General features: G+C 34.9%; 1 protein-coding gene across 13 annotated transcripts in view; it reads left to right on the forward strand.

The window, feature by feature from the left end:
- The window catches only part of SPAG16 (sperm associated antigen 16), a 959,311-nt gene that overhangs the window by 294,464 nt on the left and 638,208 nt on the right, over nt 1-26,639 (forward strand). The gene's annotated exons all lie outside the window — the stretch shown is intronic.

Genomic DNA, 26,639 nt, shown 5'->3' on the forward strand with positions numbered 1-26,639 from the left:
TTTCAGGGAGCAGAGTTGAGAAGGAACCTTGCATTGCAATTAGGCTATTAGGAACCTTCCAGGTTTTACCAGCTGTCAAGGCAGCACATAGTGTCGGTTTTATTTTCAGGTCTTACAATACTGGGTACCAAACTACTCCTATGTTGTCTTTTGTTTGTGAGGACCAAATATCTTCTCTGGTACTATACAAATGATGTTTTATTATAAAGGATAGACAGAGACTCTTAGTAAAGCCCATGTACCAGAATCATGGCAGGATACCAGGAACCAAACTTGTGTTCTGTGTTCTTGAAGGTTGGTCTTCCCCCCTTTCATGATGATCTGATCAACTATGCATTTCTGAACCTTGCTCTCTCTATTGACTCTTTTTCTTAAGAATCTCAGATGCTTCCCATGAGAGCCACTCTCCTCAACCTTAGAAGTCCTTTACTTTCTAGCTCTCATGCCTGTGAACTTCTGGCAACCTCTTTGTGTGCTTTCGGGTTCAAATTCATAAGACAGCATCTGATTACCATAGACTTTTGCATTCTTGAACAGGCATCAACACCCAGCCTAAATCATATGTTTATGGCAAGCTTAGGAAAGAACTGTTTCTGAGATAGGCATTCACAGTTTTCAGACATAATTGGCATTATAAGATATAGTTATGAGAATCTATGACTAAAATATAGCTAAATAACTGAGCAGATACTGAAGGCAAAGATTGTCTCAGCAAGGAAAAGTATGGAAATCAGGACCTTCTGAAATGTAGCCAAATACCTCAGAACATCAAATCAGTTCCTCTCTTCAGTCTTCTCCTTCAGGAAATAAAAATGTAATTTCTCATCCATCAAGTGAAATGAGTGAATTAGCCTGTCTTTTTGTTCTTTTTCCTGTCCACTCCCTTTTCTTCTCTAATTTTGTTGCACTAAATATGTCATTTTCTTTCTTAGTATTTCTCTCTTTATTTGGAATATACAGCCATTACCCTGATCCAGGCTCCTTTCTTTTTGGCTCGGGTCTATTAAAATTGTCCTCTGGCACCTCTGGACTCCTTGCCTGCTAGCTCCTCCTATATCCAATCCAACTGATCCTAAAGAAAGGCCAGTTCCAATAAATTTCCCTATATAGCTCTCTATTCCAACAGAATTCTTCTCAAAGCAGTTTCTTGAAATGATTTCTATGTCTTGTGTATCTGCTCTGCTTCTTGATAAAAGGGGAACTGGCTATCTAAAGAATTTTACATCTATGTAAAAGACTGGAATTACAGGGTATGAAATCAAGATTTAAAAAATAATAATAAACCTCAGGACAATTATGTTTTGTTATCTTTGTCAGTCTCCAAGCCAGATTTTAACCTTCTGCAGAATAAAAATTAAGCCTCATGGTTCTTTTTAGCTCAGCCCCCATTCAATCATGTATACATTTGATGAGGATGATACTGTCAAAAGCTTAAATAGTGAGTTATTTGTATTGGTTATTTGATTTAACTGCTTATAAAAGCTAAGTATAGCTATTATGCTTAATCTAATGGATTCATAGAATAGAAAAATGAACTGGCTTAAAAAATGACATGTCAAATTCTCAAAGCTAAAAATTGCATGGTGAGTCTCACTGAATTCCTGACCTTTTCAGTGATACTACAAAAAACATCCTTGTTAATTAAAGGGTGGGCAGAGCGTTTTATGGTGGGAAGTAGCTTTTTATTTTAAAAATAGGTAAAACTGATAGAATTAATAAAGTTTTTTCTGGGCAGAAAAATTACTTAATAAAGAAATATAATATAAACTAGAACTTTGAATTAAATGATTAATTACCATTTCAAATATATTGTGCATTGATATACATATATGCCAGTAAAGTCTATAATTTATTGAAATCAATGATTTAATTTTCTCTATATTAAATTTTCCATTGAAATGTATTTTGTTCTTGTATCATCTTATTTTCAACTCAAAGGTGAAGGCCAAAAAAATGCAAATTATATGTTACTTCTCAGCTCTACAATCTACTGCCTTTTAGCTTTCTATGCCACCTTACTGATCCTATATGCATCTGTACATGATATTTAGCAATGGTACATTTTAAGAAGTTAGGGCAATGTACTATAATCAGCTTAGGAAAAGGTTTCATATGAAATTTTTTGAAAAATTTGAACAAAAATTATTTTTAATTGAGGTATAGTTGATTTACCACAGTATATTATTTTCAAGTATACGACAGTTATTTACTTTTTATGATTATACTCGTTATTATAAAATAATTACTGTATTTCCTTGCTGTACAATATATCTTTGTAGCTTATTCATTTTATTCTCAGTAGTTAGTACCCATTAACCTCCTCTTCCTATTGTGCCCCTCCTCCCTTCACTCTTCCCACAGGTAACCAATATTAATTCTATATATCTGTGAGCCTGTTTTTGACTTGTTATATTAATTCCCTTATTTTTTAGATTCATATATAAATGATAACATACAGTACTTATCTTTCTCTGTCTTATTTCACTAAGCATAATATTCTCCTGACCATCCATGTTGTTACAAATGGAAAAATTTCATTCTTTATAATGTTGAGTAATATTCCATTTTATATATATATATGTATGTATATATGACATCTTCTTTATCATATTTACCTGTTGACAGACACTTAGATTGCTTCCATATCTTGGCTATTGTAATAATGTTGCCATGAACCTTGGGGTTCATGTATCTTTTCAAATTAGTGTTTTTGTTTTCATCAGATATTACTAAGAGTAAAATTTCTAGATCATATGCTAATTCTGTCTTTGGTATTTTTGAGGAAACTCCATACTGCTTTCATAGTGGCTGCACCAATTTATATTCCCACCAACAATGCACAAAGTTTCACTTTCCTTCACATCCTTGCCAATATTTGTTATTTGCGGTCTTTTTAATGTAGCTGTTCTGACAGATGTGAGGTAATATCTCATTGTGGTTTTGATTTGCATTTCTCTGATAATTAGAGGTATTGAGCTTCTTTTCATTGCCTTTTGGCCATTCGTATGTATTCTTTAGAAAAATGCCTGTTCAGGTTTTCTGCTCATTTTTTAACTTAGGTTGTTTGCTTATTTTTGATAATGAGTTATAGGAACTGTTTATACATTTTGGATATTAACATCTTACTGGCTGTATCCTTTACAAATATCTTATCTCATTCAGTAGGTTGTCTTTTTTTGTTGTTTTCTTGGTGGTTTCCTTTGTTGTGCCTAAGCTTTTAAGTTTAATTAGGTCATATTTGCTTATTTTTTCTTTGTTTTCTTTGCCATAGGAGACAGATTCAAAAAAAATATATCTGTGATTTATGTCAAAGTGTGCTTGGCTATGTTTTGTAGGAAATGTATGGTTTCCTGTGCTACATTTAAGTCAATCCATTTTGATTTGATTTTTGTATATGGTGTGAGAAAATGTTCCAATTTCATTCTTTTACATGCAGCCATCCAGTTTTCCTGGCACCAGTTTTTGAAGAGATTGTCTTTTTAACATTGTATATTCTTACCTCCTTTCTAATAGATTAATTGACCACAAGTGTATAGGTTTATATTGGGACTCTCTAGTCTCTTTATTGATCTATATTTCTGCTTTTGTGCCAGTAACATACTGTTTTGATGACTCTCATTCTGTAGTACAGTCTGAAGTCAAGGGCCCTGATACTTTAAGCCTGGTTCTTTTCTTTTCTTTCTTTTTTTTTTTTTTTCCCGCCTCACTCATGGCATATGGAAGTTCTCAGGCCAGAGATCAATTCAAACTGCAGATGAAACGTATTCCACAGCTGCAACAATGGCAGATCCTTAACCCTCTGCACTGGGCCTGGGATCAAAACTGTACTGCCACAGAGACAATGCTGGTTCGCCACAGCAGGATCTCCTAAGCTTTGTTCTTTTTTTCAAAATTTCTTTGTCTATTCAGCATCTTTAGTGGTTCCATATAAATTTTAGGATTATTTGTTTTAGTTCTGTGAAAAATGTCATTAGTAGTATGTTAGGGATTGCATTAATTTTGTAGATTGCTTAAGTAGTATGGCTATTTAAACAATATTAAATGGCAAGAGTGGACATTCTTATCATGTTCTTGATTATAGCTGAAAAGCTCTTAGCTTTTCATCATTGTGGGTTTGTCATAAATGGGCTCTGCTTGTTGAAATATGTTCCCTCTATGTCAACTTTGATGAGAGTTTTTAATCATGAATGGATGTTGAATTTTGTCAATGCTTTTTCTACACTTACTGAGATGATCATGTGTTTTTTAACCTTTCCTTTTGTTAATGTGCTATATCACATTGATTGATTAGCAGATATTGAACCATCCTTGAATCCCTGGAATAAATCCAAGTTCATCATGGTCTATGATCCTTTTTATATATTATTGAGTTATGTTTGCTAATATTTTTTTGAAGATTTTTTTCATCCATATTCCTCAGGGATATTGGCCTATAATTTTCTCATTTTTGAAGTGTTTTGTCTTATTTCGGTATTAGGATCGTGGTGGCCTCATAGAATGAATGTGGGGGTGTTCCTTCCTCTTCAGTTTTTTGGAATAGTTTGAGTGATATCTGTTCTTCTTAATATGTTGAGTAGAACTCTTCTGTGAAGCCATCAGGTTTTTGGACTTTTTTTCCTGGGAGTCATGATAATTATTAATTAAATTTTACTGCTAGTGATTGGTCTGTTTATGTCATCTAATTCTTTTTGATGTAGTCTTCGATGATTATATGTTTCTAAAAATGTATCTGTTTTATTCTATGTCATCTGAATTGCTGGCATATAATTATTCATAGTACTCTCTCATGATTTTTTTTCTCTCTGTGATATGTATTGTATTTGTTTCCTCTTTCACTTTTTTTTCTTTTGGCTTTTTTAGGGCCATGCTTGCAGCATATGGAAGTTCCCAGGCTAGGGGTTGAATTGGAGCTGCAGCTTCTAGCCTATGCTATAGCCATAGCAATGCCAGATCTGAGCTACATCCATGACCTATGCCACAGCTCATGACAACGCCAGATCCTCAACCCACTGAGGCCAGGGATCCAACTCACATCCTCAGCAATAGTAGTCAGGTTCATTATCACTGAGCTACAATAGGAACTTCTCTTTCATTCCTTGTTTGGTTTATTTGGGTCCTCTTCATTTTCTTTTCTTGATGAGCCTTGCTAAATTCTTATCAAGTTTGTTTATCCTTTAAAAAAAATATCCAGGAGTTCCTGTTGTAGCTTAGCAGTAAGGAATCCTACTAGTAACCTTGAGGATGTGGGTTCAATCCCTGGCCTTGCTCAGTGGGTTACATACCCGGCATTGCCATGAGCTGTGGTGTAGGTCACAGATGTGGCTTGGATCCTATGTTGCTGTGGCCTTGGTGTAGGTCAGCAGCTGCAGCACAGATTTGACCCCTAGCCTGGAAACTTCCATATGCTGCATGTGCGGCCCTTAAAAAAATTAAATTAAATTTTAAAAAATCCAGCTGTTGGTTTTATTGATTTTTCTATTTTTTTTTCCTTTCTGATCTTTATTATTTCCTTCTTCTGATGACTTTGGCTTAATTAATCTTCTTCTTTAGTTGATAGGTTAGGTTATTGAGGTACATCTGTATCACTACAAATGTTCCTCTTAAAACTACTTTTGTTTCATAGATTTTTAGACAGCTGTGTTTTTATTTTCATTTGGCTTGAGGTATTTTCTGATTTCCTCTTTTATTTCATCATTGATCCATTGTTTTTTAGTAACATGTTGTTTATTCTTTATACAGTTATATTTATAATTTTTCTTCCATAATTGACTTCTAGTTTTAAAGTGTTATGTTTGGAAAAAATACTTGATATAATTTTTAGCCTCCTAAATTTGTTGAGACTTGTTTTGTGATCTAGCATGTAATGTCCTGGAGAAAGTTCCATGTGCACTTGAAAAGGGCACTTATTCTGCTGGTTAAAATAGAATATCCTTAGATATCTCTTATGTCCAACTGTTCTAATATATCAAATAAGATCACAGTTTCTTTATCGATTTTCTGTCTAGATGACCTGTACATTGACATAGGTGTGATATTAAAGTCTCCTACTGTTATTTTATCTTGTCAATTTTTCCTTTTATATAAATTAATATTTGCTTTGTACAATAGGATGTCCTATGTTAGGTACATATGTCTTAACACGTTATATCCTCTTCTTGTATTGGTCCCTTTTTCATTATAAAATATCGTTTGTCTTTTTTTGTAGATATTTTTTAAAACCTGCTTTGTCTGATATTTATCTATCCATCTTTTTAAAATTTCTATTTACATGAAATATCTTTTTCCATTCCCTACCTTTTAATTTATATGTGTCTTTAGCTCTGAAGTGAGTCTCTTCTAAGCAGAAGGTAGATGAGTCTTAGTTATCTAGCCAGTCAACAACGCTATGTATTTTGAGAGCATTTAGTCTATTGGCATTTGTGATTATCTATAGGTATGCATTTATTGCCATTTTGTAACATGTTTTCCACATCTCTTTAATTTTCTTCTTTTCATTTCCTTCCTTGTAGTTTCATGTTTATTTTAGTGGTATTTTTGTGTTCCTTTCTCTCTAATTTTTGTGTATCTATTGTAGATTTTTGATTTGTGGTTACCATGGGGTTTTTATATGTTAACCTACAACTACATCTACTTGTTTTAAACTGAGAGTCATTGAAATACAAACATGTTAAAAAAAAACTGTGTTTTCCACCTTCTCCCCCACATTTTGTGTTTTTGTTGTATATTTTATGTCTGCTTGTTTGTCCCTTAGCTATTTATTGTAATTATGGTTTATTTTACACCTGTTTCTTTTTGTAATTTTTCCGTCTCATTTAAGTTGTTGATACACATAAATTAAGTATATATTTGCCTTTACTAGTAAGATTTTTCCTTTCCTATAAATTACTCTTGTTGTAGCCTTTTGTTTTCCACTTAGATACCATCCTTTGACATTTTTTAGTCAGATTAATATTTATGAACACTTATAGTTTTTACTTATATGAGAAGTTATTTATCTCTCCTTCAATTTTGAATGATAACCATGATGTAGACTATCCTAGGGTGGAATTTCAGAAACTGGAATATATCATGGCATTGCCTCTGGCCTGCAAAATTTCTTCAGAAAAATCAGTTAGTGGCTTAATGAAGGTTCCCTTGTATGTGACACTTTTGTTTTTCTCTTGCTTCTTTTAGAATTCTCTCTTTATCTTCTTTTTTAACTGATTTGTATTTCTCCATTATACTGGTTTACAGTGTTCTGTCAATTGTTTACTGTATAGCAAAGTGACTCAGTGACACATGCATATATACATTCTTTTTCTCACATTATCATCCATCATGTTCCAACACAAGTAATTAGATATAGTTCTCAGTGATATGTAGCAGGATTTCATTGCTAATCCATTCCAAAGGCAATAGTTTACATCTATTAACCCCAAATTTCCAGTCCATGCCACTCCCTCCCCCCCCTTGGCAACCACGAATCTGTTCTGCAAGTCTATGAGTTTTGTTTTGTTTTTTTCCCTGTGGAAAGGCTCATTTGTGCCATATATTAGATTTCAGATATGTGATATCATATGATATTTGTCTTTCTCTTTCTGACTTAACATCACTTAGTATGACAGTCTCTAGTTCCATCCATGTAGCTGCAAATGGCATTATTTTGTTCTTTTTTATGGCTGAGTAGTATTTTATTGTGTGTATATACCACATCTTCTTAATCCATTCATCTGTCAATGGACATTTAGGTTGTTTCCATGTCTTGGCTATTGTGAATGGTGCTGCAATGAACATGCGGGTGCATGTGTCTATTTCAAGGAAAGTTTTATCCAGATATATGCCCAAGAGTGGGATTGCTGGGTCATATGGTAGTTCTATATTTAGTTTTCTGAGGTACCTCCATACTGTTTTCCATAGTGGTTGTACCAACTTACATTCCCACCAATAGTGTAGGAGGGTTTCCTTTTTAACACAGTCTCTGGCATTTGTTATTTGTGGGCTTATTAATATGGCCAATATGACAGGTGTGAGGTGGTACCTCATAGTAGTTGTGATTTGCATTTCTCTAATAATTAGTGATGTTGAGCATTTTTTCATGTGCCTCTTGGCCATCTGTGTATCTTTGGAGAAGAAAACCCATTGAGGACTTTTGCCTATTTTTCAATTGGGTTGTTGGCTCTTTTGCTGCTGAGCTGTATTAAGTTGTTTGTATATTTTAGAGATTAAGTCCTTGTCAGTTGCATCAATTGAAACTACTTTCTCTCATTCCATATGTTGTCTTTTTTTTTTTTTTTTTAATGGTTTCCTTTGCTGTGCAAAGGCTTGTCAGTTTGATTAGGTCCCATTGGTTTATTTTTGCTTTTATTTCTGTTGCCTTGGGAGACTGACCTAAGAAAACATTTGTAAGGTTGATGTCAGGGAATGTTTTGCCTATGTTCTTTTCTAGGAGTTTGATGGTGTCTTATCTTACATTTGTCTTTAAGCTATTTTGAATTTACTTTTGTTCGTGTTGTCAGGGTGTGTTTCAGTTTCATTGATTTGCATGTGGCTGTCCAGATTTCCCAGCAATACTTGCTGAAAAGACTGTTTTTTTCCCATTTTTTATTCTTGCCTCCTTTCTCGAAGATTAATTGACCATGGGCATCTGGGCTTATTTCTGTGTTCTCTATACTGTTCCATTCGTCTGTATGTACGTTTTGGTACCAGTACCACACTGTCTTGATGACTGTGGCTTTGTAATATTGCCTGAAGTCTGGGAGAGTTATGCCTCCTACTTGGTTTTTGTTCCTCAGGATTGCTTTGGCAATTCTGGGTCTTTTATGGTTCCATATAAATTTTTGGTTTGTTTTTTCTAGTTCTGTGAAATATGGCATGGGTAATTTGATAGGGATTGCATCAAATCTGTGGATTGCTTTGGGTAGTATGGTCATTTTTACAATATTAATCCTTCCAACCCAGGAGCATGGAATCTCTTTCCATTCTTCAAATCCTCTTTAATTTCTTTGATTAATGTTTTATAGTTATCAACATATAAGTCTTTCACATCCTTTGTAATGCTTATTCCTAGGTATTTGATTTTTTGAGGTGCTATTTTAAAGGGTATTTTATTTTTGTATTCCTTTTCTAATATTTCAATTGTCAATATATATGCCCCTATTATAGAATCACCCAAATACATACAACAAAGCTAATAGTCATAAAATAAGAAATTGATGGGAATACAATCGTAGTAGGAGACTTTAACACCCCACTCACATCAATAGCAGATCCTCTAGACAGAAAATCAATAAGGCAACAGAGATCCTAAATGACACAGTAGAAATGTTAGATTTCATTGACATTTTCAGGTCATTACATCAAAAAAATCTGAATATACAATCTTCTCAAGTGTACATGGAACATTATCAAGGATTGATCACATCCTGGGGCACAGAACTAAGCACAACAATTTTAAAAGTACAGAAACTGTTTCAAGTATCTTTTCTGACCACAGTGGCATGAAACTAGAAATCAACCACAGGAAAAGAAATGAGAAAAAATTCACTACATGGAGACTAAACAACATGCTACTAAAAAACCAGTGGGCCAATGAGGAAATCAAAAAGGAAATTTAAAAATACCTTGAGACAAATGATAATGAAGATATGACCATTCAAAATCTATGGGATGCTGCAAAAGCCATGCTTAGAAGGAAATTCATAGCAATTTAGGCCTTCCTCAAAAAAGAAGAAAAATCTCAAATCGACAACTTAATCCACCACCTAAAAGAATTAGAAAAAGAACAAACAGAACCTAAATTTAGCAGAAGGAAGGAAATCATAAAGATCAGAGAGTAAATTAATAAAATGGAGATTCAAAAACAGTAGTAATAAGTCAATAAAACCAAGAACTGGTTCTTTGAAAAGGTGAATAAAATTGACAAACCTCTGGCCAGACTCACCAAGAAGAGGAGAGAAAAAACCCAAATAAACAAAATAAGAAATGAAAAAGGATAAATCTCAACAGATATTGCAGAAATGCAAAAAACCATAAGAGAATACTATGAACAATTATATGCCAACAAATTTGACAACCCAGAAGAAATGGGCAAATTTCTAAAGACTTACTGCTCACCAAAAGTGAATTAAGAAATAGATCAACTGAACAGAGCAATCACTGGAAATGAAATGGAATATGTAATAAAAACACTTCCTACAAATAAAAGTCCGGGACCAGATGGCTTCACAGGCAAATTCTACCAGACATACAAAGAGGAACTTATATCCATCTTCCTTAAACTTTTCTTAAAGCTTGTAGAAGAACACTCTCAAAGACATTCTATGAAGCCACCATCACCCTAGTAACAAAATCAGACAAAGATATCACCAAAAAAGAAAATTATAGGCCAATGTCTTTGATGAATATAGATGCAAAAATTCTCAACAAAATTTTAGCCAACCGAATCCAACAACATGTAAAAAAGATCATACACCACAACCAACTCAGATTTATCCCAGGTTTACAAGGAGGGTTCAATATATGCAAATCAATAAATGCCATATAGCACATTAACAAAAGAAAAGTAAAAAACCACATGATCATCTCAATAGATGCAGAAAAAGCATTTGACGAAGTCCAACATCCATTCAAGATAAAAACTCTTACCAAAATGGATATAAAGGGGACATATCTTAACATAATAAAAGCCATTTACAACAAATCCACAGCAAATACTCAATGGAGAAAAGCTGAAAGCCTTCCCACTAAAATCTGGAACACTCTCACCACTTTTATTCAACACAGTATTGGAAATCCTAGCCACAGCAATCAGACAAACAAAAGAAATAAAAGACATCCAAATTGGAAGAGAAGAGGTAAAATTGTTACTGTATGCAGATGACATGATACTACATATAGAAAACCCTAAGGACTCCACACAAAAACTACTTACACTGATCAACAAATTCAGCAAAGTAGCAGGATTAGGATTAACATTCAGAAATCAGTTGCATTTCTGTATACTAACAATGAAATATTGGAAAAGGAATACAAAAATCTCTTTAATTTATGTCACTTCAATTATATCTTGGTGTTAGTCCCTTTGAAATCATCTTTTTGGGGTCTCTCTGTGTTTCTGTACTTGTATATCTATTTCCTTCTTCATGCTTGAGAACCATATTTTTTTATGGCCATACCCATGGCATATGGAATTTCATGAGCCCAGGATTGAATGTGAGCTTCAGTTGCAATCTATACCACAGCTGAGACAACTCCAGATCCTTTAACCCACTGTGCTGAGCTGGAGATCCAGCCTACACCTCTGAAGCAACATGAGCCACTGCCATCAGATTTTAACTCACTAAGCCACAGGAAAAACTTCAGTCATGATTTTTTATGGCTTTTATTTTTTAATGCTTTGTCTGTGATCCCTGTAATGCATATGTTATGATACTCGATGGTGTTTCCTTAAACTTTCCTCCATTTTTACTTTTTTGTCCTTATAATTGGGTGAATTCCATTACTCTGTCTTTCAGATCACTTGTACTTTATTCTGCATCACCTAGTCTATTCTTAATTCCTTCTAGTGTGTTTTTTATTTCAGTTACTGCATTCCCAGCTCTGATTGGTTCTTTTTTATATTTTCTAGTTTCTTATTCAAATTCTCACTGTGTTCATATATTTTTCCCTGTTCAGTTAGCGTTCCTATTAGAAATGCTTTAAACTCTGTCTGGTAAATTATTTTTCTCTGTTTCATTGGTTTGTTTTTTAAGGAAATTTTCCTTGTTCTTTGAAACAGATCCCTCACTCATTTCATTTCACTTAATTTTCCTATCTCTGAAATTAAGTGAGACAGTCATCTGTTCTGGTCTTGAAGGGCTGTCCTTGTTGGGAGCCTTCCTATGCAGTCTATGCATGACTTCCCCCAGGGTGTGCTGGCAACTCTCACCTTGGTGGAAGGTTGGGCTAGAGATAGGAGGGCTAGAGATAGAAGGGTTAGAGCCAGAGCTGTGTGAGTCAGGGCTTCTCCTATGCTCAGGGGCCAACACTATCTTATTGGAGTTGGGGTCAAGTCCCAAGGTGATTTAGCAGAAGTCTTGAGGTTTAGGTCCAAGTTATTTTTTTTTTTTTTACTTCTTAGTGTGTACTCCCCCCACTCCCAGCATTTTTGTCCCAGAAGGATGCAGTACTGAAGCAAGAGGGACCAGAGTAAGTACACAGTGTGGGCGAGAACATGGTCTAGAATAGTTGGATCACCAACAGAACTCCAGACTACTCCTGATCTGATGCCTCTGTAAGTGTCAGTAATGGCCACACTTGTCTCATTCGGAGACAGTGCCATGATGAGCCAGCTCCATGCCCCTCACCACAAGTGTGCATTCTCTTTGTCAATACCAGTCTTTACTCTAGAGTGGAGCTGTGCCTGAGCTAGTGGTGCCTCTGTGGGCACATAGGATGGGCCAGGGCACCCACTGCTGTGTTCATGGCCTGGGTCCAGGAAGTTTCAATATGCTTCCTCTGCCTTGTTTTAGGAGTAAGCAAGTGTGTACTTGCTCTTCATGAGGAGAGTCTGGATTTCTCACAGCCATCCTATTATTCCTACTGTTTTTTGGACCAGCTAGAGAAACTTGTTTTCCTGGAGTCAGGTACAGTGCTAGTATGCCCCATATGTGGTTCAAACCACTCACTCTCTAAGGAGGATCTCCAAGCCCATGTAATCTCTTTCCTCTTGTGGATCTCCTCCTAGGGTACACAGGTGACAACCTTCCTACCTGACTTCATGTGAATCTTTCTTTAAAGCCTTTTAAATAGAAAAATGTTTCTACCAGTCTTCATTTTGTTTTCAGTAAGAATTGTCCACACATAGATTTTTTTTCTTTGATGTGCTTGTGAGGGGAAGGGAGCTCATTGTCCTCCTACTCCATCATCTTGATTTCCCTCAACAAAAGATTATTAAAAACCTTATTTCTAAGTATAAAAGGATTAACTTTAACTTATAGAAATTTACAAAGCAGGAAAGGATTTTGTGTTTTTCTAACCCTAACTTCTTTCTTCAATTCTATGGATTTGTAAGTTCATAAAAAGAATTCAACCTGAGTCTAGACTGACAAGATTGGATTGACAGCTGATAAAAGTTGTCAGCATTGCCTGTCATATTGAAACTTAGTAGAGTACAAAAATGGCTGTAAAATATTCAAGTTATCCTGTCATTACCGGGACTCCATCAAGAATTAATTAAAACAAACTTGCTTGTTAATAAAGTTCAAAATATCAATCAACTACATCACTAAAATGTATGACTACTTTGTATGTTATATAGTGTATGTATATATACATGGTTAAGAAATGAGATATGTTTTTTTTTCATTTATACTAAAACCAACAGTGTGCAAAGGAATATGGAAAATTTTTAATTAAAATTAGATCAGAGCATACACACAGCTAAGACTAATTTCAAAAGAACAATATCCCTTTACTTTGATGATCATTCCAGAATTGATATTATACTTAACTTTCATATTGATTCACATATTAGAACAAAAATTAATTTCATTGAAAAAGTGAAAATAGATTTCTTCCTCTGTCTAATTTAATACGATAACACAATAAAGACCTGTTGGGGCATTCCTATTGTAGCTCAGCAATAATGAAACTGACTGGTATCCATGAATATGTGGGTTCAAACTCTGGCCTTGCTCAGTGGGTTAAATATCTGGCATTGCCATGAGCTGTGGTGTAGGTTGCAGCCTTGGCTCAGATCCCACATTGCTGTGGCTGTGGCACAGGCCAGCAGCTCTAGCTGAGATTCTGCCTCTAGCCTGGGAACTTTCGTATATCCCAGATGTGGCCCTTAAAAAAAAAAAAAAAAAAAAGCCAACATCAAATGCTATCACTTACAGGTGGAATCCAAAAAAAGGACACAATGAACTTCTTTGCATAACAGATACTGACTCACAAACTTTGAAAAACTTATGGTTTCCAAAGGAGACAGGTTGAGGGGTGGGAGGATGCCCTGGGGGTTTGGGGTGGAAATGCTGTAATAATCATTGTACCACTATAAATGTATTATATTCATTGAGTAATTAAAAAAATGAAAAAAAACCCTGTTGGAGTTGTACTTAAATTATATCTTAATTATTTATTTATTTTTATTCATTCATTAATTAAATTTCCAGGCTCTCACAACTCTTCTGCTTTTTTATGGCAATAATAAAACTATCATTTACTGATAGTTCTGTTACTTGAAGTCATTAACAAGAAACTTATTTAATTAAAATAAGCTTATTTATTATTCTATTATATTTATTATAGAACAATTATTTATTATACTATGTTAAATATATATTAACTATTAATGTATGAAATATATATTTATCATACTATGTTCAATAGTATAATGTATTATATTCTCTGTATTCTACAAAGTTATGGGGATAAAATGGTAAGTTAAAGAAACATATTACCTGTATTCATAGAGTTAACAGTTTATTGAGAGAAAATATACATATTTAAATAGTTCTACCATGAAAAATTGTATCTCAAACAAGTGTTAGGGAGGAGAGATTTCCAAAATTATGATAATCTGGATAGAGGAATTTGACATAATGAAGCAGGTCTAGAGGGTCTTTAAGTAGTTATTATTTAGTTTAGACCTGAAGGATTGCTATCAGTTATTAGTAGAAAGTCAGAGAAGGATCTGCCCAGGCAAAGGAGCTGCATAAAAGTCCACTGGCAAATGGAATTAAAACAATATAGGGAGTGTTGCAGGTGAAATTGTGTTCCCTCTTGAAAGTTATGCTGAACTCCAAATCCCTAGTACCTAAGAATATTATCTTATTTGAAAACAAGGTCTTTACAGATTTAACAGAGTTAAAATGAGGTTGTTATGGTAGGCCCTAATCCAGTATTATTGGTGCCCTTATAAAACAGGAAAATTTGGACACAGAGTGCACAGAGGAAGACCATGTGAAGAGGCACAGGGAGTAGATAGCCAGGGAATGCCTGGGGCTACTAGAAAATGCAAAGAAACCTGGAGTAGATCTGACACCTTCAGGGGCAGCATGGCCCTGCTCACATTTGGTTTTGGATTTCTAGACTCCAGAACTGTGAGACAATACATTTCTGTTCACAGTAACCCTGGGAAACTAGTATAAGAATTGAATGCAGTTAATGCAGAAGAAAAGGGAAAATAATAGTATGTAGATTTGAAGAGAAATGGAGCAATATTAGGTTGGATCCAAATCATGGAGAAGTTCCTAAAAATCATTGTTAGGAGTTTTGTTTGCATTCTTAAAGTACTTAAGTAATGCGAAAAATACAGTATAGCTTGGACAAGAATGATGATATCGGTTATGAAGAGAAGTCAATGGGAACAAGACAATGGATTGAAAATTGTAAGTAACCTACAAAAATCAAGTTTACTCAAGGACGTCACTCCAGAAATTCTCTGCTCTTTCATCATTCATTTTTCAGTCTATACTGCATCATTCTCCTCACCATCAAAGAGTGCTCCTTTTCTCCATCTGTTTATTTTTTGGTTGTCGATAACCAATTAATTGAGATATAGTGGATGTTTTATGTACATATTAAACTATGAAATTTAATCAATTTTGACTTATTTATATAACCATGAAACTATGACTACAGTCAAGATAATGAACATATCCAACCCCCAAAGTTTTCTGGTATCCCTATGCTGTTACTTTATCCCTGGTAATTGCTGTGCCTGAAATCTATTTTGTCTGATAGTAATATTGCCACTTCAGTTTTCTTTTGCCTGTTATTAGCATGGTATATCATTTTTTATCATTTTGCTTTTCACTTCTTTGTATCTTTGTATTAAAGTCTTTTCCTCACAGACAGTAAATAATTGCATCTTCCTTTCTTATCTAATCAGATAATCTTTGCCTTTTAATTGGGGTATTTAGTTTATTTACATTTAATGTGACTATCAGCATGGTTAAGTGTCCACCACCATTACCCTTCGCTTTCTATCATCTCATTTGTTCTTTGTATTTTTCCCTCTTCCTCTACCTTCTTTTGAATTGAATATATTTATTTTTTCCATTTTATGTATGTTGTTGGCTTACTAGCTATTATATTTTAGCTATTTTAGTGGTTGTTTCTACCTTTAATATTAAGTAATACTTAATATTACTACTTCACATATAATGCAGCTAGTATGTTACTCTTATACATCTCTTCTCCTGATCTTCCTGTTATTATTGTTATGCTTATTATTTTATATTATAAACTCACAAGTCAAATATCATTGGAATATACTTAAATATTAAGTTCTGGGTTGGTTTTGATTAACGCATTTTTCTCTTCATTATGGATCAGATTTTATTTCCTTGCATCTCTGATTATTTTTCATTTTATGCCAACTACTTTGATTTTTTTACCTTTTGGATGCTAGATATATTTTATATATACTGTAAATATTCTTTAGCTTTATTCTGGGAAATATTTAAGTAACTTAGAAGCAGTTTGATTCTTTCAGACCCTGCTTTAAACTTAGGTGGAAACAGAATTGTATTTAGTTCTTGACCTTTTTTTTTTTTTTTGGTCCCAGTGCCATGGAGCAGGGTCTTTCTGAGTACTTTTCCCATTCTCTCTGTGAATTATGAGGTTTCCTGATTTAAAAAACACTATTTCCAGCCTTGCATGGGCTCTGAAAATTATTTCCTCTAGTCCTTTCAGGTGCTTATTTTCACAGCCTCTGGTGATTTTCTCACCAACATGCACTTATCATTACCCAGATGAATGTTCAAGGGGACAAGTGTGCAATTCTTTGCATTTTTCTCTCTGCTTCTCTCATCTCTTCCGAATGCTACCCTACAGAACCTAGCCACCTTAGCCTCTTTAAGACTTCTAGCCTTGTCCACTCCTGGAAAGATTTTTACTTTCTTTACATAGCTAATTTCACCCTTTAATCCTCTTTCAAGTCACCAATGACTATCATTTTGATAAACCTACTGGTTGATTTTTGGTTTAAGTGATCTGGTTCCTGTAATGTTTGACTTATCTTTGCTAATTTACCCATCTCTCACTCTACTATATTTCTTTTTGATTTCTCAAACGTAGTACTTTTTTTTTTTTTTTTTCTTGAGCATTTCTACTAGCTGTTTCCTCTGCTTGGAATGATCTTTCTTCACATATCGGCCTGCCTAACTCACTGTCCTTTTTCAAGACATAACTTCTCAGTAAGCCTGATCACCCTACTTAATATTGCAACAACTTCCTGTAACAGCCAGTCTCTAAAGATGAACTCCAGTGGACATTATGTAGCCTCCTCCCTTGAATCTGGGCTGCCCTGTGACTTATTTGTAACCGAGAGAATGCATCAGATGTGGCAATCTAGAACTTCTGATGCTAAATCAGAGAAAATTTTGCAGCATCTGTGTTGGTTTCCTGAAATACTAACTCTCAGGATGATAACTGACAAAATACTCTTTCTCAGTATTCACCTGTGATGCTAAAGGCACATGGGGAGGCCATTTATGGGCACTTTGGTTAATAACTTCAGCTGAGCTTCAACTGCTGGTCATATAAGTGATCCATCTTGGACTTCCAGCCTACACAAAAGCCCTGACTACTATCTTTCTACAAGTGAGAACCAACTGACTGAGCCAAGTAAGAAACCAACTAAATGCAGTCATTGTGTACATGTCACTAAAAGCAATGAGTTGTAACTTTTAGGGCACTTAAAGACATCAGTATGGGTAGATAGCACAGACACAGCATGAAGATTGAGATGTCATAACCTGAGCAAAGGGCAAAGGGTAAGATTTAGTCTGAGTTTGGAGCAATACCAAAATTAAGACCAGAACCTACAGCAGTACACTGAAACTCATGTTTTCCCTGTTTGCTTTAGAGATAGGGCTATTTGTCATCTATTTACCTTCGTACTGTATACCTGCACATTAAAAATATTTATTAAAAAATAAAACAAACCAAATAAAATGTCATTAAACAATGATACCTGTTGTACTTTGCTAAATAATTTACAAGTTTTTTTTTTAAGTGCTGCTAATAGATTCCAACCTAGCATTACCCTGATTGTGTATTCCTTTCATTATAGAATGGAATACAAACTTAAGTCAATAAAATGCCAAGTTGAGCCCTTTGAAATAAGTTACATAAAGAATGCCTTTAGATTATTTAGTCCTTTGTGGTAGAAATCTTTAATGTGATGCTAACTACTTACTTTTTCAGCTTTGATTCAGGACAGTCAAAATCAAATGCACAGGACGTAAGACATGGTGAAAATGAAAGAAGCGGGCATAGTGGGGAATGAAGTTCGTAAGCCCTTTCTGAGTGGGGCAGCTACCACCCACATCTACAATATAGTTGTCATGCTGGAATGTGGACCCAGGGATCCCAAGTATTTACTTCATGCAAGAAAAGCCAGAAATATGAATTTATGATGTCACATCTCCTAACTAATAAGCATTAAAATTTACTTTATTCTTTGGCGCTCTAGGTAAGGCAAAAAGAATGAAACAAATAAATATATACTAGTAGATTAAATTTGTTCTATAGTTTACTTATTTGAGGTCAATTTCTATTATAGCTTTTTCTAAACTGTAACCAGCTAGAGAACCATTCTTTTTTTTTTTTTTTTTTTTTTTTTTTGCATTTTTAGGGCCACACCCAGGGCATGTGGAGGTTCCCAGGCTAGGAGTGGAATGAGAGCTGCAGCTGCCGGCCTATGCCACAGCCTCAACGCAGGCTCTAAGCCATGTCTGTGAGCTACACCACAGCTCATGGCAAAGCTGGATCCTTAACCCACTGAGCGAGGCCAGGGATCAAACCTGCGTCCTCATGGATTCTAGTCAGATTTGTTTCCACTGAGCCATGATGGGAAATCCCTGGAGAACCACTCTTAAATTTTCTCACTTCTCTCTTCTATTAACTTATCTTCACTAATAAGGTAGTATAGTAAAAAATAATGCTATGTTTCTTTCTATAGTTGTAGGCTAGTTCCTTCAACTATGCTCAATGTACCATCTGCCAAAACCTCCTGATTTTTCACTCATTCATTTTATATCTATATGCCATCTACTTTTTGCCAGGTACTTAGGCCATATATGACAAGTGGGACCTTGCAGATGTGATTAAATTGAAGATCGTGGTGGATTAACTGGCTCTTTACTAAATGTAATTACAAGTGTCCTTTTAAGAGGGAGGCAGAAGGAGATTTTATTAGAAAAAAGTAAAGGTAATACGATGACAATAAATTGCTTATGTTTGAAGCCACTAGGTTTATGGTAATTAGTTATAGCAACAATGGGAAACTGATATGCTCCATTAATTAATTGATTAGCTAATTAATTTCTCTTTCTTTGTATCTATAACTATGCCCTTATTTTAGGCTATTTCTTATTAACATGGAAACATGTTTAAGAGTCTCATTTAAAAAACATTAATAAAAATAAGATAAATAAAATTCCTTTACCCGCTCAGCTCAAGCTAGCATTCCCTTTAGCAGTCCTTTTTACAACTAAAGTATTTAATTTTTATCTTTTCCACCTCAGCTTTCAATTCATTCCTTAATGCACTGCCAACTGCCTTCAATGTTTTACTCTAGTAAACCACTCTCAATATTTAGTAATGTGCTTTATTTTTAATTCCGGTGTAATCTGTTCGCTTCTACTTTTCTTAGCTTCTTCGTTAATCAGTTGATTTCCCCATTCTGGTGAAATTCTCTCCTCTTCTATTCTGTGACATGACTTCTTTTCTAGTAACTTTTTCCCCTCTCTGTCCATTCTATAGTCTTTTCCTGGGCTGCCCCTTTTCAGTTTTTTCCCTAGTGTTCCTAAAGGAGCTCCATTTTCTTCTCATTCTACACACAGTCCTTGAGTCATCTTATCTATTTACAGACCCTCAATTGCCATCTGTATACTGATCACTCCAAATTTTCTCTCTGACACTCAGAGTATTCACCTGATCAAATACACTCTCTTCTACAACACCTTCTGTCGCACTGAGCTGTCCTGAGTTGGAATGAGAGCCTCCTTGTCCTTCTCAACAGCATACTCATACTAGACTGTAGTGATTAAGAATATTGGATCTGGGCACTGAATTGAATTTGAGTCTGGCTTCGCTCCCTTCTTAACTTGAAATAGTTTAGGCAAGTGATTTCTCATGTTAATCTGTAAAATAGCAACCCCCCTCTAAACTGGGATGATTAGATGAGATAATGTGCCATCAAGTCAAGGCTTAGTTTGTACTTCAGAGCAGGTGATCAACAAATGCTGGCCATTATTGTTATTAGTTTTCGTCTTTCCTCTCTAAGTACTGTGTGTGCTGGTAATTTCAACCACAGCACTTCTATTTTCTAGCACTGTTTTTGCAGTAGCTTCTGATCTCTTCCACAACTTTTGATCTTCACAACCCACTATTGCCATCCCCACTCCTCCTTGCATTTTCCTAATCTCTTTTCACTGAATTGCATATGAACCAATTTACAAATAAGGTTAACTTATTTTCAAAACATCCCATCTTCTTTTGAAAATTATAGCTTAAACTGTTTAGGTACTGTTTGAGAGAAGTAGAAATATAACACATCATTTTTGTGTCTTTTTCTTTTTTTGCTGTTCCAGTGAATATTACATGTTTCTCAAGTGTGCTATTATTCAGTGAATTGTATATTTCATCATATTATAATTAGGATTACAGTATTTCCTAGAATGTTCCTTACATCTTAATGAAAGTATAATCATGCTATGAAGCTTTATATTTTGGATGTTACAATTATTTTTCAGTGATTCTTTCACTGTATAGAAAAAAAATCATTCTCTGGTGTTTTTAATGCAACATGTATCTGATGGAAAATAAAGATATTCTTAAATGAGACTATGTTTCCTGTTGATAAGAATTCAAATACCTATGTTAAACCTCTTTTTTTCTCCTTCTTTTACAGATTTTCAAAATTCTGTATTTTTAGTAAGGGTTCCTTGGCTATATTTTAACATTGCTTTTCTTCGCACATCTTTTCAAAGATGATCTTTATGTAGAGAGGATTCCAATATATAGGGAAATAGGAATCTTAAATGTCACCTAGGTTCAAGAGAAAGGGGAGTCAATACCAATTACAATGGAAGAACCTTTAAAAAAATATATTGTAGTTGATTTACATTGTTCTGTCAATTTCTGCTGTACAGCAAATTAACTCACTCATACATCTATACACACTCTGATATTATCATTCATCATGTTCCATCCACAAGTGATTGGATATAGTTCCCTGTGCTATATAGCAGGGCCTCATTGTCTATCCATTCCAAATTTAATGGTTTACATCTAATTTATGGTTTACTATCCTTTTAACTTTTCAAAATCATTTCAAGATATTTCCAATATATTAGGAATATCATAATTTATAGCACACAGAAGCTAAGATACCCACATATTCCAGTTTACTTGATTATAAGGGAGGGCAATTTGACAAAATTAAAATCTCAAAATGGGAAGTTCCCATTCATGGGTCAGTGGTTAACGAACCCGATTAGTATCCATGAGGACGAGGGTTTGATCCCTGGCCTCGATCAGTGTGTTAAGGATCTGGCGTTACCATGAGCTGTGGTATATAGGTAGCAGGAGAGGTTCATCTATGGCTGCGTTGTTGTGGCTGTGGCATATGCCAGCAGCTACAGCTCTGATTCAACCCCTAACCTGGAACTTCCATATGCTGCTGGTGCAGACCTAAAAAGACAAAACAAAACAAAACAAACGAAAAAAAAATGTAGCTCAAAATGAATTTTCTTTTGACTGTTTTTGTGGAAAGCCCTGTTTCCTTAGTTGATAAAAATCAAGTGGATTTAAGATTGGTCCTAAATAAAACTATCTTGTTATGGGATCCAAAGCCTAGCAATGCTGGCATCCAGTCCCACCGAGGTGGGTCCTGGGTTTGGTTATGGACTGTGTTACTGTTCACTGTATGCTCTGCCCTTCCCCCTTCCTTTCCTTCCTGCAAAGTTGACTGCAGGTGGTACCCATATGTTTTTTTTGGTCATTGGAATGTGAACAAAGTGAAGGATGTTACCTGCTGGCAGAGGCTTTTAAGAGTTGGTACATGCTTTGCCATTCCTTTTTCCTTCTCCCATGGTGAGAGAAAATGTGTCCTAAAATAAGATGACACAACAAAGCCACAGGCAACAGGCAATGGACATGTGTGATGAGTGAGAAATAACCTTTGTGTTATAAGTCACTGACACTTTGGAGCCATTTGCTACTGAAGCACAACCTAGACCGACCTCACTGATTGGGTTTGTTCAGATTATCAGGACCTTCACTATCCTGTTCTCTAGTGCTGCTCCTAACTTCCTTTTTAATATTCTGCCCTAAATGTAATCAAAGACACTTAATCTCCTAAGAAAGCACCAACATTTACAAGATTCTACTAAAACCGGGTGTCAGAAAACTGTGAAAAAAATCCTGAAATCTAGTGTGATTCCAAATATTTTTACTGATTCTCTAGTTCCGTATGGATCCCTAGAGTAAAAACTGCTTTTAGAAGTCCAGTCTTTCATTCCTACTCTTGGCTAGCATTTCTGAGTAGCTCTTATCGCCTGTGGCAGACACTGTACAGTGGCCTAAATCAGCTCCTCCTTCAGGAAAAGACTCAGTGCTCCTCTGTGAGGACCATCTGTTAACTCCTTTGGGACCACCTCAGATTGAGCCAAGGCCATCTTCTCCTCAGAGCAGCACGGAAGCCAGAATATAGTGCAAGCATCTGGCCATTTCCTGTCGCAGGGGACTTGCCTAATGGTAGTCTTTGCTCCCTAGGGGTCTGCCTGAGACTTTGTCAGATCCACATTCTATCTGGCAGTTTTTCCTGCCCAATCCTGATTCCCCCTGTTTCTTCACAGATATTACTCTCCAAGATAATTTTAACTCCTAACTTTGGCTTGGTATCTGCTTCCCTGAGGAACAAGTTCATACAATATTCATCAACTTTTTGAGAGTGCCCTCCTAGATACAGAGTCAGGATAGATAGATAGATAGATAGATAGATAGATAGATAGATAGATAGATAATTTTAAAAGAAATAGAAGAATTTATCCAGACTAGAGGTAGAGATAAGAGATGCTATGAACTATGGTATCAGGCACAAGAATTGAAGAAAAAAATATATTTGAAAAAAATTTAGGAAACTCAAATTATAGACTTAGTTTTGCCACTAAGTTGTTTTTCACTTTAGTCTGATGTTTAATTCATCCGGACTTCAGTTTACTTACTTATGAAAGGAGTCATTTGAATGTAATTACTGCTAAATTTTTTCAGTACTCTTCAGAGAGAGAAAGTGAGCAGAGGTAGAGAAAAGGAAGAGGAGGCAGGGAATTAGGCAGGTGGAATTATAGGCATGAATATAGTAGAAGAGATTTGGAGGAACTTTGCTTTGGAAGCTTTGTGTATTTTTAATATTAGTCAGAAAGTCTTTTTTTTCCAGGCCAAACTCTAAAAATAGTACATCTAACATCCTGCTTTATATTTCTCTAGCCTCCTAATTTTCTTTTAATCTCCCTTAATACAACAAACATATTTTTATCTAGTCTTTTGAAAAGGAATTTATAATATCTTAAAACTGTCACTTAAATATGAAGAGGAACTCAATCAAAATAGGGGTGTTTGGTAAGTTTGTGAAAAAAGCATTCAGCAAGCTCCCAATAAAACCAAATTTCTTTTCAAAAAATTTTTAGATTTAAGTAAATTTACATAAATCTCCTAAACTTTTGACAGTCGAGGAAAATATATATATTTACTATAGAGAATAATGGCTTGAGTCTATATCTCCAGCTATACAGATACTTGCAGGAAAAGTAAAGAAAGAAGCTCCACTCTACTCTCCTGTGCTTTGGCAAATTGTGTTGCATTTGCTACAGACCTGGCAAAGTAAAGGGTATCATTTTGGAAATTGCTACTGAGTGTGGTTCCCGCACACCACCACAGCAGAGATTTCTGAAGTCACTGTAGAGCTGGGATGACAGGGTCGCTAGGTGTGAGCATTCTTCGGGCTCTTTGTCAGTCTGCTGACTAGCTGCCATCAATTTCAGAAGGCAGAAAAGTGCCAGAGTCTATTTTCACTTGGCAAAGCTTTTGCAGATAAAAGTTGAGTGAATAAAAGCTCTACCGACTTATTAGTACTTCTAGAACTCCACGATGTTCCTTGAGTGTGGAGTTAAGTGAACAGGCAAAATAATAATTGATTTTAAATTTTCATTTGCCATCATTTTAAAACATTTCTGAAAGAATTCATACATTATTTTTTAAATACCGGTAAGTATAAAGGTAGCAGTGAGTATTAAATATTTATCCTAGTTTGGGGCACCATAACCTCTTGCCTGAAATACTGAAATAATATTATTTCCTCCCATTTTGCTTTTCTGTAGTCTTTCTACACAATATAGCTGGAGAGATTTTTCTGAAATGAAAATCTGATCATGATATTAAAATAACTCATGATCTTATCTGTTTTAAAAACTTTAGTAGGTTAATAGTGCTTTGTAAGAAATCACACAAAAATTTAGTTGGCTTAGAACAACCATAAATATTTTCTTTTCTTCACCTTTTCTGTGGGTTCACAATTCAGAAGTGGTTTGGCCAATTGCTTCATGCCTGAAGTCTCTCTGAGGTTGCGGTGGCTTGGTGGCTGAAGCTGCTGTCATCTGAAGGCTTGACTGAAGCTAGGGCATCCATCCCTAAGAGGAAGGCTCACTTATATAAGGCTGTTAAAAGTTGCTGATCACAAGTTGGTTTCTCTTCACAGGGCTGCTTGAATGTCCTCACAAAATGATGGCTAATTTACCTCAGAGCGAGTGACTCAAGCAAGCAATGGAGAACTCCACCATTTCTTATATCAGAATGCGCTTTATCAATACTATCATGTTTTGTTGGTCAAATAGGCTAGCACTGATTCCTTGTGGAAGGGGACTATACAAAGATGTAAATAACAGGAGACAAAATCATTGGGTACCATCTTGGAGGCTGCCTGTTGTAACTGGTTTTCATTTGTCTCCTTTGGGAAAAGTTTAAACTCTAAGACATTGCTCACACAATCTTTCATAATTTGACCATTTCTTACATCTTCAACTTTACCCTGCCACTCTCTGGATCATGCTCCAGCCATAAAAAAGCATCTTTATTCAGGCATTCTAATGTGCCATACTGTTCTCACTCTCTTCTCAGATCTCATACTCCCATCATTTTAATTGACTCACTTTTACTTGGTCTTAAGATTAACTTGTTAGATACTACACTTCTCTGAAAGTTTCACCTTGACTTACCGATAATAGATCAGCAACTTTGTTCTGTTCCTGCGCAGTATTTTGTCTTTCTTAAATTATAATATTTATCACACTTACCTTTTATAATTACTTTTTTCCTATTGTATATACACCAGCAGTGTTTGAGATCTATGAAGGAAGGAGTCTTACATATTTTGTTCATCACTCTGCCTCACTGACCACCCTATGCTTAAAATGTGGAAATACTTATTGAATGAATGAATAAATGATTATACAAATAAATTTATGAATATATTGACTCATAGTTAGTGACATTTATTTCCAATTTTCTAAGATAATGGCCATGATCTAATAGCTAAATTCCCCTATAATCATTTACTTATCTTTCTTCATAAACATTAAAATCACTAAAGAAAAATCTAATGTAATGTATCAAGACTAGGATTTGGTTCTCTTTAGGATAACACTAATAATTTGTTGATTCTGGAAATACACATCTTATATTTTTTTTCCAGTGATCAATGATAAACTAATGAAAATGATTTTCTTTCTAAGTTATAAATCAATATTCTGACATCTGGAAATCAATGAAAGTCAGCTAAGATTTTCTGCTAAATTAAAATATTTTTTCTTTCAAAGCTGTGAAATTACAGTGTCATGGTTTAAAATAGACTGAGCCAAAATTTTTATGTCTTCAAATTTTAAATTACCTATATATTTTTAAATTTTTATTTATTTATTTATTTTATCTTTTGTCTTTTTAGGTCCTCACCCGTGGCATAGGGAGCTTCCCAGGCTGTGGGTCGAATCAAAGCTGTAGCCACTGGCCTACACCAGTGCCACAGCAATGCCAGAGCTGAGCTGCATCTGTAACCTACACCACAGCTTAAGGCAACACCTGATCCTTAACCCACTCAGTGAGGCCAAGGATCTAACCCACAACCTCATGGTTCCTAGTTGGATTTGTCTCTACTGTTTCCAATATTATTTTTTATACTATATATATTTTTATATTATAATTTTAAAGATGAACAAATCATCATTTAGAAAAATATAGTATTATTAATTATAGGTACCAAAGATCTTTTAAAAACATTTCTTTGAATTTAAAATGTTTTCATTAAATGCATCACTTTACCTCCAGGTGAACATGTCACTGAATGTAACCAAATCATTATTCACAGAAAAAAAAAAAAAAAATCCTATTCTGCATTTACTTATAGAAGTAGTAGCACTTAACAAAAGTACTTCAGTGGTAAAGTTTCAGTCTATGTTTCCATTCTTTTAAAAGTGTTGGAGTATCTATTTTTCCAGATATATTAATTGACAAATGAATGGAAAGAAGGGGATAGTTCATGTACCATCTTATTGATTGAGGACCCTGAGAAAGCTTTTCACACAGGTGGATGTGCATCCATAAATACTGTGTGA

Source organism: Sus scrofa, chromosome 15, assembly GCF_054392235.1.
Source record: "Sus scrofa isolate SSC_HxYL_T2T_F1_AM1 chromosome 15, Sscrofa_HxYL_maternal_Yorkshire_Landrace_v2.0, whole genome shotgun sequence".
In the NCBI taxonomy this organism is placed as follows: Eukaryota; Metazoa; Chordata; class Mammalia; order Artiodactyla; family Suidae; genus Sus; species Sus scrofa.